Source organism: Oryctolagus cuniculus, chromosome 8, assembly GCF_051225735.1.
Source record: "Oryctolagus cuniculus isolate XC-2025 breed Fujian yellow rabbit chromosome 8, ASM5122573v1, whole genome shotgun sequence".
NCBI lineage: Eukaryota > Metazoa > Chordata > Mammalia > Lagomorpha > Leporidae > Oryctolagus > Oryctolagus cuniculus.
Genome location: NC_142874.1, coordinates 15,748,753 through 15,765,169, shown reverse-complemented (window position 1 = coordinate 15,765,169; position 16,417 = coordinate 15,748,753). Strand labels below are relative to the sequence as shown.

General features: G+C 36.3%; 1 long non-coding RNA gene across 2 annotated transcripts in view; it reads right to left on the bottom strand.

Annotated features, from left to right (window-relative positions):
• The window catches only part of LOC149124847 (uncharacterized), an 89,924-nt gene that overhangs the window by 39,982 nt on the left and 33,525 nt on the right, over positions 1-16,417 (bottom strand). Inside the window, exons 3-4 of one of the 2 annotated variants that reach the window (XR_016211614.1) lie at positions 10,465-10,704; positions 2,290-2,657 (exon numbers count right to left, since the gene is read on the bottom strand). This is a non-coding gene — a long non-coding RNA (uncharacterized LOC149124847). Of the gene's footprint in view, positions 1-2,289; positions 2,658-10,464; positions 10,705-16,417 lie in introns of those variants that run through there. The other variant, XR_016211613.1, reaches the window with a different exon arrangement.

The window sequence follows — 16,417 nt, the reverse complement described above, 5'->3', positions numbered from 1 at the left end:
ATCCACTCTGACTATGACCTTGTCTAAACAAGATAAGAGTCGGAGAACTCAAGGGGCTTCCATACCCTTGGAAACTCATGACTGCTGCATAGGGAGATTACTGATGCCATAAACAGGAGTGTCAATTTGTAAAGTCAACAACAGGAGTCACTGTGCACTTACTCCTCATGTAGGATCTCTGTCCTTAATGTGCTCTACATTGAGGCTTAATGCTATAATGAGTACTCAAACAGTATATTTCACTTTGTGTTTCTATGGGGGTGCAAACTGTTGAAATCTTTACTTAATGTATACTAAACTGATCTTCTGTTAAAAAAAAAAAAAAGAAGAAATTAGCAATTCCCAACTTGACTCTCACTGGGATTAAACATGACAATAGGTCTGATCTGATTTCATCATCATTTAAAAAATCATCTATTATTTTTCACTTTATGTTTCTGTGTGGGAGCAAACTGTTGAAATCTTTACTTAATGTATGCTAAACTGATCTTCTGTATATAAAGAGAATTGAAAATGAATCCTCATGTGAATGGAAGGGGAGAGGGAATGGGAAAGGGGAGGGTTGCGGGTGGGAGGGACGTTATGGGGGGGAAGCCATTGTAATCCATAAGCCGTACTTTGGAAATTTATATTCATTAAATAAAAGTTAAAAAAATTTTAAAAAAAAAGAACATTTAGCAAAGTGGATAATTTCCTTCTAGGGATGCCATATTCCATACTGGAGCCCTGCTCCCAATTCCAGCTTCCTGTTAATGCACACCCTATGAGGCATTACATTACTTGACATTAAAATGTTTTACAGGTGGTGGCTCAAGTGATTGGTTCCCTGACTTCCACGTGGAAACCTGGATTGAGTTCCCAATGTCCTACCTTGACCTGGCTTTGCCCAGCCCTGACTGTGGTGGGAACTGCAGAGTCAAACAATGGATGAGAGTTTCTCTCTGTCTCTCTCTCTTCCCCATCTCTCTCTCTCTCTCCCCCCATCTCTCTCTCTCTCTCTCTCTCTAATCTCTCCCTATCTCTCTCACCCTTCTCTCTCCTTTCTGTCTCTTGCTCTCTGCCTCTCAAATAAAATTACTTTCTTTAAAAAAATTTATTTTATTTGTTTGAAAGATAGCGTTACAGAGAGAGGTAGAGACACAGAGAGAGGCCTTCCATCCACTGCTTCACTCCCCAGATGGCTGCAATGGCCAGAGCTGCGCCAATCCGAAGCCAGGAGCCAGGAGCTTCTTCTGGTCTCCCATGTGTGTGCAGGGGCCTAAGGACTTGGGCCATCTTCTACTGCTTTCCCAGGCCATAGCAGAGAGCTGGATGGAAAGAGGAGCAGCTGGGACTAGAACCAGCGCCCATATGGACCGCTGGCGCTTCATTCAAGGGCTTTACTCTGCTGTGCCACAGCGCTGTCCCCATTGTTAACACCTATACTCTTAGGATATATGTGCCACAATCTATAAACCACACCCAGATTTCTCTTGTTATTAATATCTAATGTTAGTATATTTGTCACAATCAATGAACCAATCCAATCCAAACATCCTCTACCCCTCCCTTGCTCTATTAAGCAATATTTTGTGCTCAGATTCAGTGTTTTTTAGCTCCCAAATTTAAGAGAGAACATGATACTTGTCTTTTTCTGTCTCACTAATTTTATTTAACGTATATCCTCTAGTTCCATTCATAATGCCGTAAATGACAGAATTCCATTGGTTTTATGGCTAGACAGTATTCCATAGCGGATGTACACATCACATTTCCCTCATGCATTTATCTGAGGAGGAACACCTGGGTTGATTCAGGATTCTGGATGTTGTAAACAATGCTGAAATAAACATGGTAGCACAGATATCTCTTTGATACAATGATTTATTATTTTTTGGATATATACCCATTTTAACATTCATCCTTGTTAGACCACAGACACAGGATGTCTTTCCATTTTTTGTGTTCTCTTCAATTTATTTCCATCAGTTTTCCTTGCAAGATCTTTCGCTTTTTTTGCTTAAATTTATTCAATTATTTTATTTTTTAGCTATTGAAATTGGATTTCTTTATTTTTTCAAGTGATTTGCAATTGGTGTATAACAATGTTACTAATTTTTGCATATTGTATTTGTATACTGCAACAGTGCTGAATTTGTTTTAGTTTTTTGTGAAGTCTTTGGGGCTTTCTATACATAACATCACATCATCTGCAAACACAATTCACTAATTTGGATGCCCTTTATTTCCTGCTTTTGCCTGATTTTTCTAGCTATAAATTTCAATACTATGGTGAATAATATTAAATATAAATGTACTAATGCATATATTAAATGTTAAAGAGATGGGGAAGCACATATACATTTTCTTTTGAACATACAAATTGCTTTAATATTAAAATTGTCCCTAAGTAGTCAGGTACAATTCTTGACTAAACTCAACTCAGTCAAGAAATACATCCAAGTCCCTACTGAAATACAAGGAAAAGCAAGAACAGGCTGCAAGGTGCTACGGGAAAATGTCTTATATCACAAGAATCATTGCATGTGTTCACCAGTGAAGCTCAGGACAAGGCGCCCTCTTGCCCAGGTCCAAAGATGTTAATGGATTGTAGGAAGAAGAAAGCAAAAACTCATCCCTGAGTGATACTTCAACAGCTTATCTTTTGTCTCAGGCCCCTAAGGAAAAAGAAAGTTGGATATTGAAGATGACTTTACACAGCTGGTGGTGCTGCACTGCACGTTAAACTTCCACTTGGGACATTTGGTGGGACTGAATCCTGCCTCAGTTGTTATCCAGATTCCTGCTCTCAGGAGCCTGGGAGGAACATGGGAGACCTAGACAGAAATTCTGGCTCCTAGCTTTGTCCTGGTCCAGTCTTTGCTGCTATTCCAAGCATTTGGGGGTTAATCAGTGAATCAAAGAAGTGTCTCCCACACCCCATAAATTAATTAATTAATTCATCTTTTAAAAAGAGATGACCTTACTTAGATATAAAACATTACAAGTTGCAATAGGCTATTAAAATGGAAGTTTTGGTTAAAGGACAACTATAATAAATATAAAATCAACCAAGATGTCTCAAATGTGGTAACTACCATGGAAATGACTACTTTACCAGATAAAAGATCATTAAAATGTTCAGACTACAAAGAGAGAGGAAAAGCTGTGAAGAAAAAGTCCCTGTTCACCGATTAATGGGACCTCCTCACCGGTGACATAGAGAATGTTATTTTATATTAGAATATATTAGAATGCAATCTAAAAATGTATAAAATAAAATGCTTGAAATGGTTGAAGAGATATTTAGGGGTATATGTAGAAATCATGAGTAAGGACTACTATAGTGTGAAAAGTATAAAGCATCATCAATGCTAATAACAGGATAATAATATTATACTCTAGGAATATTTAAGCCTTTAATAATCTACAAGTAGCTGTTTCTAGTGAAATTAAATGGCAATAGCTGGAAATATTTGCCTCCTAATTAGATGACAATCCGTGTTTCAATGTGCAAGTTTTACTCCAACTAATAATTTGAAGTGTTCTTTTTCACATCACCAAAGATCCAAATAAAGTTAAATACACAGTGATTTATAATTTAAACATTTTCTCCACCACAGGTTTTGTGCAACTTAAGTGCCACAAAAACAACTTTGAGTCACATGTGTTTGTAAGTTATGAATTGAGGGGTAGGCGTACGGTTACAAGAGCAAGTTATGGAGTCCAGTGATCTGGGTTGGAATTTTAATCCTTTCCTTCCTAGTTACTTGTGTGAGTATAAGGTAACCTACATGTGTCTCAGTCCCCCATCTATACAAGAAAGACAACCATAGTGCACAGAGGACAAAGGTTAGTATTAAATGAATTAGTTGCGAACAACTTCTACAGACACCTGGAACAGTACCTGCTACATTGTAATGTTATAATATTATTATATTATAGTATGTAATCCCTAAACATCCTTCTAAACATCTCAGAGACAATTATGTTTTCACATGGTTTTTGTGTGCTCAGATATATGATAGAAATCAGGATGCTCTCCAGCTTATCACCTCCAGAATTAAAATTATTTAAATGATTATTTTGTATTATTTATATATTCGTTTATATTCATATTTATTTATTATGTTTATTTATATCATTTTATTTATATTATTTATTATAATGAATATATTTATATTATTTATTAAATTATTAAAATTATTAGAATGTTTTTTAAAAATCTTTAATTTTTTTCCTGTTTGATTTGGATATTTAACTCCAGAATTTGTGGGAACACAAATCCTCAAGACAAAGTTTCTCTAAGAAAGGTGTCTGTTGGACTGGAACTTAAAAAGCTTTTCTTCTCATGCTTTCTCTCTCAGTGCTCTCTCCCTCTATTACTGGAATTATTATTTTCTTATTTTAAAAGTTAATAATTTTATTATAATTAAATTCAAAAGGATTAGAATTTTTACTATTTATTTGTATCTACTTCAATGAAATGGAACAATAGAGAAAGAGAGAGAGAGAGAGGTTTTTTTAATAATACAAACTTCATGCAGCTCATATATATAAATTTAGGAATATAGTGACTCTTCCCACCGCACTCCCACTTTTCTTTTACCACTGGTTCATTTCCCAAATGCCTACAACAGCCAGGGCTGAACCAGGCTAAAGCCAGAACTCCATCCATGTCTCCCAGCAGTGCCACAAGCACTTGAACCGTTACCTGGTGCCTCCTAGGAGACAGGAAGCTGGATCAGAAGCAGAGGCAGGATTCCACACCAGACCGTCTGGTGAGAGGTGTGGATGCCCCAGGCAGTGACTGAACCCTCCGTGCCACACCAGCCTCTCGCAGCTTCTTGTGCATCTATAGTACAGGAATTGGTGTGCAAATTCTGTCCCTTTCCAGATGACTTAAACAAAAGTAGTAGTCAATGCAATGTAAAAAACCTTTAGCTATTAATGTCAGAATTTTAAATTACCATGTATTATGTCTTAAATTATGAAATGGTTTTGTTTGTGTAGAATATGTCTAATTACATACATTTTTTTATCCTACATGTAAGAAGTAGACATTTATATTCAAGCTGCCTTGAAATAGTTTAGTGATGAAAATTATATGTGAAAAAATAGGAAATTACCTGATTGTCTAACTGTTGTTCCAAGGAGAGAACTGAATGTTTTGCATTTGTAAAAACAATGTGTATACATGTAAATGGAGAATCTTCAGCAACACTTTCAATGAAAAAAAAACCTCCAGTTTTTACTTACTTTAAGCAGAATCTGGTGGTACATTTCAAATAAATACGCTGAACTCTAGGAAAAGATACTGCCATTTTTATAATTTTGCGGCAGTTAATTCGCTTACATAGATAATGTATAATACATACTAAAATTAAGTGTAGTAATTATATAGGTGTGCACAATGGACTCATAGAATCCTAGAACAGAAAGGAGTCAAGAGCAGCTCGCGGTTCATTCTTCTCCAGTGACCCACTCACAAGCAAGCCACAGTATTCATCTCAGACAAGGTTGCATCTCCATGTAGCGTTTTCCCAATAAACTGAATAGCATTTCTGCTGATGACAATTCACCAAATTAAGTATATCACACATAGCAAATTTTTCTTAAAATTTGTCCTAGGCAACTCGAACCTATTCATTTTCAAAAATGAGTAAATTCCTTAACCTGTAAGTTTTTGTCAGGTGTGACTTTCATGCTAATCATTTTCATATAAAACAATTACCCTAGAAAAAAATGGTATAATTTCCAAACTCCCCAGCCTAAAATAAGTGAGCAAATCAGACAATCAAGGACTATAGACTGAATAGAGAACATTTGTGTCTGAAATGTAATCAACAGTATTTTCTTAAATTTTTCCTGAAATGTTTTTCTATTATCTTTTAGGACTATAGAATTTGTTCTCTCGTATTGCATATTTAAGTGTATTCTTTTGCCTAGACTAAAATTAAAATTCAGCACAATTACTACCTACATCTTCAACAACACTGAACTCCTCTTTTGAACAAGAGCATTTAAAGGTGTGTTCAATTTTGTTCATTGAATCTAGAGGTATAATTATGCGAGCCACTGAATTTTATAGTTTGTCTGTTTTACCATAAGACTCAATGGCCTGGCAAAAAGACCAATATATAGAGCCATCATTTAGTTCCATATTAGAAACTTCATTTGTGGTGTGCAGAGAGTTAACTACAAAGTGCCAGAATTCACTAGGCTTGATTCTTTATTTGAAAAATGACAAGAATGGAAGAAGCTGATCTGTATCAAAACATAAATACTGCTTTCAAATAGCAGGTAAGAGAAAAAAGATGACTTTGGGAAGATTATTCACGGGTAAAAGAAACCATAAACTTGGTGTAGCGTTTCTGATCTCTATAAAAACTAAAACTAAGTGTTTTGAATATAATCAGACTTCATCTTGCTATATACATGATGGTGACTTTCCAAAATAATAATAATACTCTCATTGTGTTTCATATTTATAAATGGGTCTGAAGACTATAAATTAAACAGATATGAGCATTGTAAGGAAATAACCTAGCTATCAATTCCAGCCCATGTCAGACTTATGTCTAAAATTGCCACTGGGCTGTGAAACACTCAAGATACACATCAGAGTCAGCAAATATTATGAACATCTTAATTTCAACAAGAAGTGACCTACTTAATCATCAAGTTATGTCAACTTCCATATCAAGAATTTAACTTTCGAATATCCTACTTTAACAAGTCCAAAATGAAATGCAAATGCAGGCATTTGGCACAGCAAAGACACTGCTTAGGATGTCACATCCCACTTGAGAGTGCCTGGGTTCAAGTCCCACCTCCACTCCCCATTCCAGCTCCTTGCTACTGTACACACTAAGAAACACTTAAGTACTCGGATCCCTGCAACCCACAGGAAAAAAACAAGATGAAGTTCCAGGCTCTGCTTCAGGCTGCCCCAGCCCTGGTTACTGTAAGCACTTGGGGAGTGAACCAGCAGATAGGAGATCTGTCTTTTCCTCTTTCGTCTCAGTCTCTCTTTGTCTCTCTGCCTTTCAACTGAATTTTTTGAAAAAATACTTTAAAAATAAAACAGTATATGAAAGGGGTTAAAATATTTTGTAAAAATCTGTGTGTTGTCAACCCATGAGTTACAGATGCGTATCTCTTTTAAAATAGCTAAAACTAAATCATTTCAATCATCCATTATCTAGCATTGTTGGAGAACAATATCTTGCCTCCAAGTGACTTTTAATAACCAGCATTCCTCCTCCTCATCTTACATATCTCAATTGATTAAACCATTCTAACATCCTTTATTCTTTCAGGTACACATGAAGAATCCACAGAGCAGCCTAGCCTTCTCAGAACCACCAAATGGTTTGTCTAAATGTCAGGTCCTGTTTTAAATCACAATCTCTGTGTCACTCATTTGTTTGTTTCTCACCCTCATCCTTCTTCTCATTGTTCCTCTGATTAGTTTTTCTCTCTAGCCTCTCTGCCAATTAACGCCGCTTCTTTCATCCACCTTGAGTTGCCCTTCAAATACAGAATACTAAACTACAGTATGACTGGTTGGTAAGAGTATTTGAGTTGTTAAGATTTGTTGACATTGGTTACATGTTTTAATTACTTTAACAATTAAACTATTTATTCCTCAACTGGGGACTCATATTAAGATTATTTGTGATGCTAAATGAGACAGATATGGATAGTAAGTCCAAAGTAGATGGCAGATTGTCGACACGGAAAGAATGCCAGTTGTTATCACCCACACCAAGAGCAAGAGTAATAGTGAGTAGTAACAGTGGCAAATGCTTCCTACTTCCACTTCCCTAACAAGACCTTCAATGCTTTTCATGGATTAACTCGCTTAATCCCATAATAACGGTATGAAATTGATACTATTCATATCATCATAGTATAGATCATGAAAACTTAGGCCTGGAGATATTACAGATATTTAGTATATCAAGGCAGTTGGTGGAATTTGGTATACCTACACTTTAGTCAAGAACACATGATATTTAATATAGAACTAAATTCATAGGAACAAACATCATTATATCCAACCTGATATACCCTATTTTGTTTCTGTCTTGTTCTTTGAATTTTCCTAAGTGATTTCTTACTAATAGAAGCTATATGTAGTACTTTTTATTAGATGCATACCAATATAGTTATTTTGTGACAAAAATCACTTTGAAATATAATATAGATAAGCAAGAATGCTTGTATACGTATTTAAAAAAAAAAAAAACTCTGGAAAGTTTCATATTTCAGAAAAGACAGGAAAAAAATTTTCTCTTGGAATCGTGGTAATGTATAATCAAGGCCAACAGTGCCTCCATGAGCTGAAGGCAAATCCTTCACCTCTCTGGGTGAGTAGGCTGCTTCATATCATGAGAATTGGTGTGTAGATGATCAAAATGATACCCTCCAGCATCAAAGTAGGACTCTTGTTATTTAGAAAAATAATTGTGTTAGTTTTGCCTGTGTTTATGTAATAAATGTAGAAGGCAATCAAAATTATGTCACACTGTAACTCATAAATAAAGACAATTTTGCTAACAGAAATTTTAAAATTATTTCTATAATAAAGCTTTTGTCAAAGTGAAGCAAAATTATGACTAAGTTCATGTGGACTCAGAAAAGAAGTTTAAAAATTGGATGAATAATTCACTGCTGAAATTTGAAGAATTTTAAAAATATATTGCTATCTAAATAATTACAAGAATTGAAGAAATGTGTTATTTCTCAAGAATGGGAAAAGGTAAAGAATAAAATATTTGAAAGAGAAAGAGTAATTATATTCATGTTAATTAAAATAATGGCTAAATTTTTCCTATAAAACACAAAAGTGGAATTGTCAACAATTATTAGATGAATAGTTGTTGGTAACAAATTAGCAAATATTTTCCTTCATCAAGAAACACAAACAACTCAGCTAGAGTTGTCTAGAAACACATGTGCCTAAATAATATTGGTAAATTTTCTTATTAACCGTTTTGTAGACGTCTCTTAAAACAAGAGAAAACCTACATACATGACATCTGTTTGGTTTTTACAAATGCAGAAGCATCTACAATCTTACTACAAATATCAGATTTCTGGGCACCCAGAGATACTCCCTAGTTATTGTAACTTATTCACCTGAAGTTAGGAAACCACACTAACATTTAAACTTTAGTGTCTTGCTTATTGAGACAAAATTCTATATATAGAAATTGTAAGCATTCCTCAACAGAATTCCATATCAAAAGAGGTTAGTAGGCTGACAAAAATATATATTATTTATTTATTTATTTTGGTATGACTGAAAGATTTTCAAAGATTTGTCTTCTAGCTCAGATATTCTTTTAGATATTCTTTCATCTGCCACACCAAAAAGGTGCTAAGGCTTTCTACATTTTTTTATTTGATCTATTGAATACTTCATTTCTAATATTTTGTTTTGGTTTCTCTTTAAAATCTCAATTTCATGGGAAATATTTTATTCATATCCTGTATGATCTTCTTTAGTTCATGTATTTACTTCTGAGTGCTTTTGAGTAGTAACTATGATTAATCTTTTGAATTCAGTTTCCAGTATTTCCTCAATTCTTCACCTTCACATTCTAATATTGAAATATTGTTGTGTTCCTTGAGGGCAGGGGTTCATGATGTCTTCCTCACTCTTATTTCTTGAATTCCCACATTTATTTCTAGATATACATGGAGTTACATGTTGGTTTTTTCCTCTCACTGCTTTTATCTTTGAATTATGTCTCTGTGGCTTATTGGAATGTCTGCACATTCAGTGAATACCAAATGTGTATGCTGGGTGTGGTCAGGGAGCTCTGGTCAGTGTATCCAGGGTAGTTGGCCATGGTAGATCTCTTGTTAACAGAAGGAAAGGAATGGTCTGGTCACCTCTGTTAGTGTGTTCACTCCCTCACATCCACTCCTCCAAGTGGAGCAATGCCTGTTATTCCCCAACAGATTCAAATGATCTGCACAGTCCTCACTCTGAGCATGGTTCCTGCTACAATGACCCACCACAGACAACCAAGGAGTTTCAAGCGTGTGGAGATGCACCCAGTGATTTCCCAGAGACCCGGTTACAACATGCACCCTCTCATGTAACCACCAAGTCTCCACATCTTAGCACACAAGACTCCCCTAATCTCTCGGTGCAAAGGTTCTGCTCTAGCCTGCCAACTTGTCTGATCCACAGAGAGGCAGATGTTCCCTGAGCCAGCTCCTCCTGGGTGCTTGAGCCCCAGAGCCCACGGTATTTTAGGAGGCTGGGGGCATCTCACAGTCTTATGTGAATGCCCAGCCTCCCATCAATCCTCTCAGCCAGGCTCAAAGTCACTGGGGACTGCAGATTTTTCCCCCTGGTAGAATCTCTGGATCACATGTTGCCCTCTCCTCAGCAGGTTCTCCCTCTGCTCTACTACCACGGGATGCTGCAGTCTGCTCTCACCCCCCATCCAAGCTGCCACCTACCTCGGTTCTCTGCTGCTGCAGTCACGTGTTGTGGCCATGTCCGTGCTGCATGTCTGCACCTTCCACACAGGTCCACCGGCATCCCTCTTCCTTTTGCAGAACTTCCAGTGTGGTTTGCTCTCGGATTCTTCCCTGAGAGTGCACTTCCCACACTTTTTTTTCCCCACTATGTATCCCTACCTTAGCGCAGTACATCATTCCAAATCTTCCATCTTGGAATCCTCCTCAAAATTGGTTTTCCTAAAAAAACATAGAGCAATAGGTAAATCCCTCATTTTATAATACAAAATTCAAATTGTAGCAGAGATGTGCAGCACATTTTTAAATTGAATATTTAATGTATATTAAATAGAATATATATCACGTACTATGCTCATGGCACAGGAAGATTTTAAATATATGTTTCTTTAAAAACTGCTATTTCATGTCAAAAAATTTATACATTTACAAATGAAGGGTTTCTCCCCCTCTAAAATGTCTAATCCTGAAATATTAGGATTCAATTCAAACTCCAAAAAGAAACTCTTATAAGGAATGTATTTCGCCCAAGTTGGGAAGGCATTCAATGAGAAGCCATATTCATTCTCCATGGAAACCGAGGATGATGAGACTTGAGTTTAACCCTGGAATCATGTTTAGCAAAAACTTGAACATTATCCATTTGGTTAAATCTTTAATTCCTATACACCTTGTCAAGTAACAAAATCACATCTCCTTTTTTTCCACTAACTAGAGTTAATGGAAGCAAGTAATGATTTCACTGCATTTTATTATCTATGCTACTTTACTGATGTATAAAATAACTTAATCGTGGTTTTAAATGTACCATTTTGAATAGTATTGAGGGATAAAAAAGTTTGCGATATTGAGCTTTTACATTAAGATTTGCTATATGATTTCATTATGATCAGATTCAATGCTTTTTAAGGAAGCATTTACATCGATGAAGCACTCTTAATGGTAGGACTATAGTGCTTCCTACATATTAAAAAGTCTGAGAACTAGATCTTTTTAAGTGAAGAAAGTAAATACAGGCTTTACAAGTTTCTAATGAATTTAGTTAATAGGAACTACTCAAATAAGTTTGCAACTTGTGGTGTTCAGTTAGTTGATGGTTTCAGAAATTCACTGAATTTCTGAAGAGTGAAGTCTCAGGTTCAAAAAGGCAAACATCAAAATAAGTCAAAAATTACTTAACGTCATGAAATAGATGACAAGTACATATTAAATTTCATAATTTTTAAATATCTTTTGATATGTGGAACATCTGTTATTTAATTCTACTCTTTCATCAGTGTTTCTTAGCCTTCAACTCGACTCTCAATGGAAAATACAATGGCCTTCTTCCTATGTGTTCATACATTATGAATAATATTCTATGCACATAGAATAACCATCCCATATCCACATCTCAAGAGAACCATGGGGTTACCGCCATGGCTCACTTGGTTAATCCTCTGCCTGCGGCGCCGGCATCCCATATGGGCACCGGGTTCTAGTCCCAGTTGCTCCTCTTCCAGCCCAGCTCTCTGCTGTGGCCCAGGAAGGCAGCGGAGGATGGCCCAGGTGCTTGGGCCGCTGCACCCGCATGGGAGACCAGGAGGAAACACCTGACTCCTGGCTTGGGATTGGTGCAGTGCCGGCCATAGTGGCCATTTGGGGGGTGAACCAACGGAAGGAAGACCCACTGTCTAACTCTATCTATCAAATATAAAAAAAAAAAAAAAGAACCAGAGGATACCTAAAACAGAAAACCTTGGATACGACTGAACTTTATATATACTCTGTCTCTGTGTCACATATAAATGCCACACACACACACACACACATACATATAGCATATATATGTATGACAATATATATATGTGTATGTTTTGCTTATACAGACATATTAAGATAATGTTTAACTTGTAATCAGACACAGTAAGAGATTAATAATAATAATTAATAACAGAACAACTGTAAATGTAAAACTTTTATTGTAAGAAAAGTTATGGAAGTTCTCTCTTTCTGTTCATCTTTGCATTGTGTTCGCACTTCCTGCAGTGAGATAACACGAAACAACACCTGCATGACAAGATGAAGTGCGGGAAATGATGTAGCATTGTGGCACAGTGTGTGGCTGCTATCAGTCATCTCGCTTCAACACAAATGCTGCCTTACCAGAACTTAGCCTGCTGACCTGACGGTTATTAAGTGTCTGATAGGCACGCAGTGAATGTGGCACGGTCACATCCAGGGGGGATGTGGTGAGGCCACACAAGGGTTCAGAACACTCCTCAGCATAACGTGCCATTTAAAACATTGGAGTTGTTTGTTTCTAGAATTTCCCACTGAGTGTTTTCAGACCACAGGTGACCACAGGTAATTTCAACGGTATAATGTGGAACTATGGATTAGGAAGGCTATTGCATATGCTGACTTTTAAAATACACAGGAGAAAATAATGTGTAGACTTCTGCTTGTTTACATTTTAAATCAACAATATCTTGGAAGTTCTATTATATCCACACACAATGACACTAATCTTCTGTAACTGCATTATTATTTTTGTGTATTGATAGATGATGATAATTTTTAAATATATCTTCAAACGAAGACTTTGCTTCCTCTATTGCAGTATGATAAAATAATTGCTTAATGAATATGTGCATTATTTGGAAAATACATTTTTATAAGGGAAAATTCCCCAAAATGTATTTGACCTAGAATTATTTGAAATATTTTTTAAATGTAATGTTTTAATTGCTTTCAAATTTGAAGACTTTGCAAATTACCTCAAACTACATGCATTTACATCCCAATCAGAAGTGAATACCTTCTTCCCCTTAACTTCATCAACACAGTGTGTTCTCAAGCTTTTTAAAGAGTATATATTTTTTAAAATCATGGTACTACATGAATATCTACTTTTACTTATGTTTATTAAAATTTCCCTTATGATTGACACTTCTTATGTTTTATCATTTTAAAATTTTCTAACTCATGTTGGTGAAAATATTCTTTAAATTACCCTCTAAAAATTGTATAGTTCTATCTTTCACATAAGTTTCTTAATAAATTTAAAATCGTTATGAGGCAAACTTTAATTTCAATTCTTATTTTTCTCCTAATACGCAGGTTTAACAACTCATTATTATTAAGGTCTACATTATTACTCTTTTCATAATGTATGCTCTCATTTTTGTGCTTATTGACATTTATAATCAAGTTGTGATCTCCTTAAATGAATAGATTGATAGATTTGCTTTCTTCCCTTGAATAGTTAAAATTTTACTTAGTTCTCATGTGTTTCTTGTCTTCTACGGTTAGTGATTTTGGTCAAACAAAATTTACCATAATCCTAGATCGAACCTAATGTTAAATACAGAATTCAAGAATCATAAACAAAGAAATCAAGTGAATAATACTTCATCTAACATAATTTCCGATCAATAAGTGATATGAGTGTGAAAATGTTCACTATATTTTTATAGTTTTTTGGAACCTCAGTGTGGGAACTGTTTGATAAGTTTGAAGCCATATCCAGCAACCTCAAAAGCATACTGAATTCTACTTCATGAAATTAAATTTATATATATATGGAGAGAGAGAGAGAGGAAGAGGGGGAGAGGGGGAGAGAGGGAGAGAGAGAAATACCAATGCCTTATAGTTGGAATCTCTTTATTCTTCGACTTTTTTGATAAACTGCTTTCCTAGTTTTTCTTCATCTTGAAACTTACCTGTTTTATTCTAGGATTCATCTTCTTCCACCCTCCTTTAAATTCAGGTGTTTGCCATTTTTAAAGTTTTCCTACTTTTCTGTGCTCAAATGACACATTTCCATAGTCTTACTATCATTTAAGTTCTAGTAACTTATATGGATGTGTGTGTTTTTAATGTGGATTCTAGATCAATGTTTCTCAAAATTTAAGAGGCATTTAAATCATACAGGATCTTATTAAATAAGGAGCTAGAGATTCTACGTTTTTAATAACTTTTCAGAGATGATGCTGATGCTTTGATTAGTAAAGGCTTAGGTAACTCTCTTGAGCTCTATGCCTACATAACCACCTATCTATTGAATATCCCCACAAGGCTGTTCCATTGGCACTGAAACCATCATATTCAACCTGATCATACCAATGTATCTTCTCAGACTTCCTCCTTCTTTGGTTTTCTTTATCTCAGTGTATAGAATATGCAGACAAGAAACTAAGCAAATGAGAAATGGGTATGGGTCATAACGTCTCCCTCTTCCTTAGCACACCACGTCTTTTATTTTTTAAAAGATTTACTTATTTATTTGAAAGGCTGAGTGATGCGGGGAGGGGAGGGGCAGAGAGAGAAAGATATCTTCCAACTGTTGGTTCATTTCCCAAACACCTGTAACATAAAAGCTAGGCCAAGCCAAAGCCAGGATCCAGGAACTCAACACAGGTCTCCCATAGGGGTGGCAGGAACTCAAGCACTTGGGCTACCACTTGCTGCCTCCCAGGCACGGTAGCCGGAAACAGAATCAGAAGTGTAAGCTACCTGTGACTTGAACCTGGCACTCCAATATAGGGTGCAGATCCCAAACTGCAGTGTAACCTGCTGTGGCACAGTGCCCACTCAGCATGCCACTTTTAATCAATTCTCAATTTGTGGTCACTCTTCCTCAGACATGCCTTTAATTACTCACTCCCCTTCTGCTTTGACATTATTTCAGGATGACATAAAATTTTGCTCAAATTACTTCAACAATCTCAAAAATTATTTTCCTGCCTCCAATCTTCCATGCTATAATTACACTCTAAACTCTTACAGTAACTCTTCTAAATCACATAGCTGATTATGTCATCATCATACATAAAACTTCTGATATATTTTAGACATCACGTGAACTTCTCAGCTCACTCTGACTTCTCTACTTATCCACGCACCCAGTTATATATCTTCCTACAACATAGATGAGGGTCATACTCCTGTCACACAAGGTGAGGAGACACAGATTTCCTGGCTATCATCTTTGCCTGGGCTCTAGTTTCTGCCCATGGTGGCCTAATTGCATTTGTATGTGAAAACAAGCTTTCCATTTTCCACAAGTTATGTTACAATTAATATCTAAACACCAGCAACTAGCCCTGGGGTGAAAAAAGTCTACTTCAGGACCATCCTTCCTATATGAGCACTGTAGTCCTTTCAAACGGTCTAATAGCCCTTAACACACTTACCTCTCCCTCCATTCCTGAAAGCCTAAGTGTCTAGGGTGTGATATCCTGTTAATATCTTTTAAAGTAATTAACAAGTTTATAGAAGACATGATCTCTGAAACATCTTTGGGAAATTCAAAACATTTGAAATTATCATCAGCCTGATAATTATGAATAACCAGTATCTTGTGCATTTTATTATATTTATTTTTAAAGTATGTAACATACCAAATTACAATGTTCACAGTCTCACACACACCTATGTAGATCAGCTACACATTATGCATATGTCTTTCTACAACATTCCCCTAATTTAGTTTCTATATCTCGTCTTTTATTTCAACCCAACCTAAACATCTTTATCACACTAATCTTCTTGAAAAATCCAAAATATTCCTTCCCTCTTCTCCTTGATTTCTGGGGCCAGTGTTGAGGTGCAGCAAGTTAAGCCGCTACCTGCAACACCAGCATCCCGTATGGGCACGGGTTCAAGTTCCAGCTGCACCACTTCAAATCCAGCTCCCTGCTAATGTGCCTGGGAAAGCAGCAGAGGATGTCCCAAGTGCTTGGGCCCCTGCACCCACATGGGAGACCTGGAAGAAGCTCCTGGATCCTGGCTTCAGCATAGCCCAGCCCTGGCCATTGCAGCTATTTGGGGAGTGATTGCAGCCATTTGGGGAGTGAACCAGTAGATGGAAGATTCTCTCTCTCTCTTCTCTTTCTCTCTCTCTCCCTCTCTCCCCCTCCCCCCTTTTTTCTCTCCCTCTGCATAACTCTTC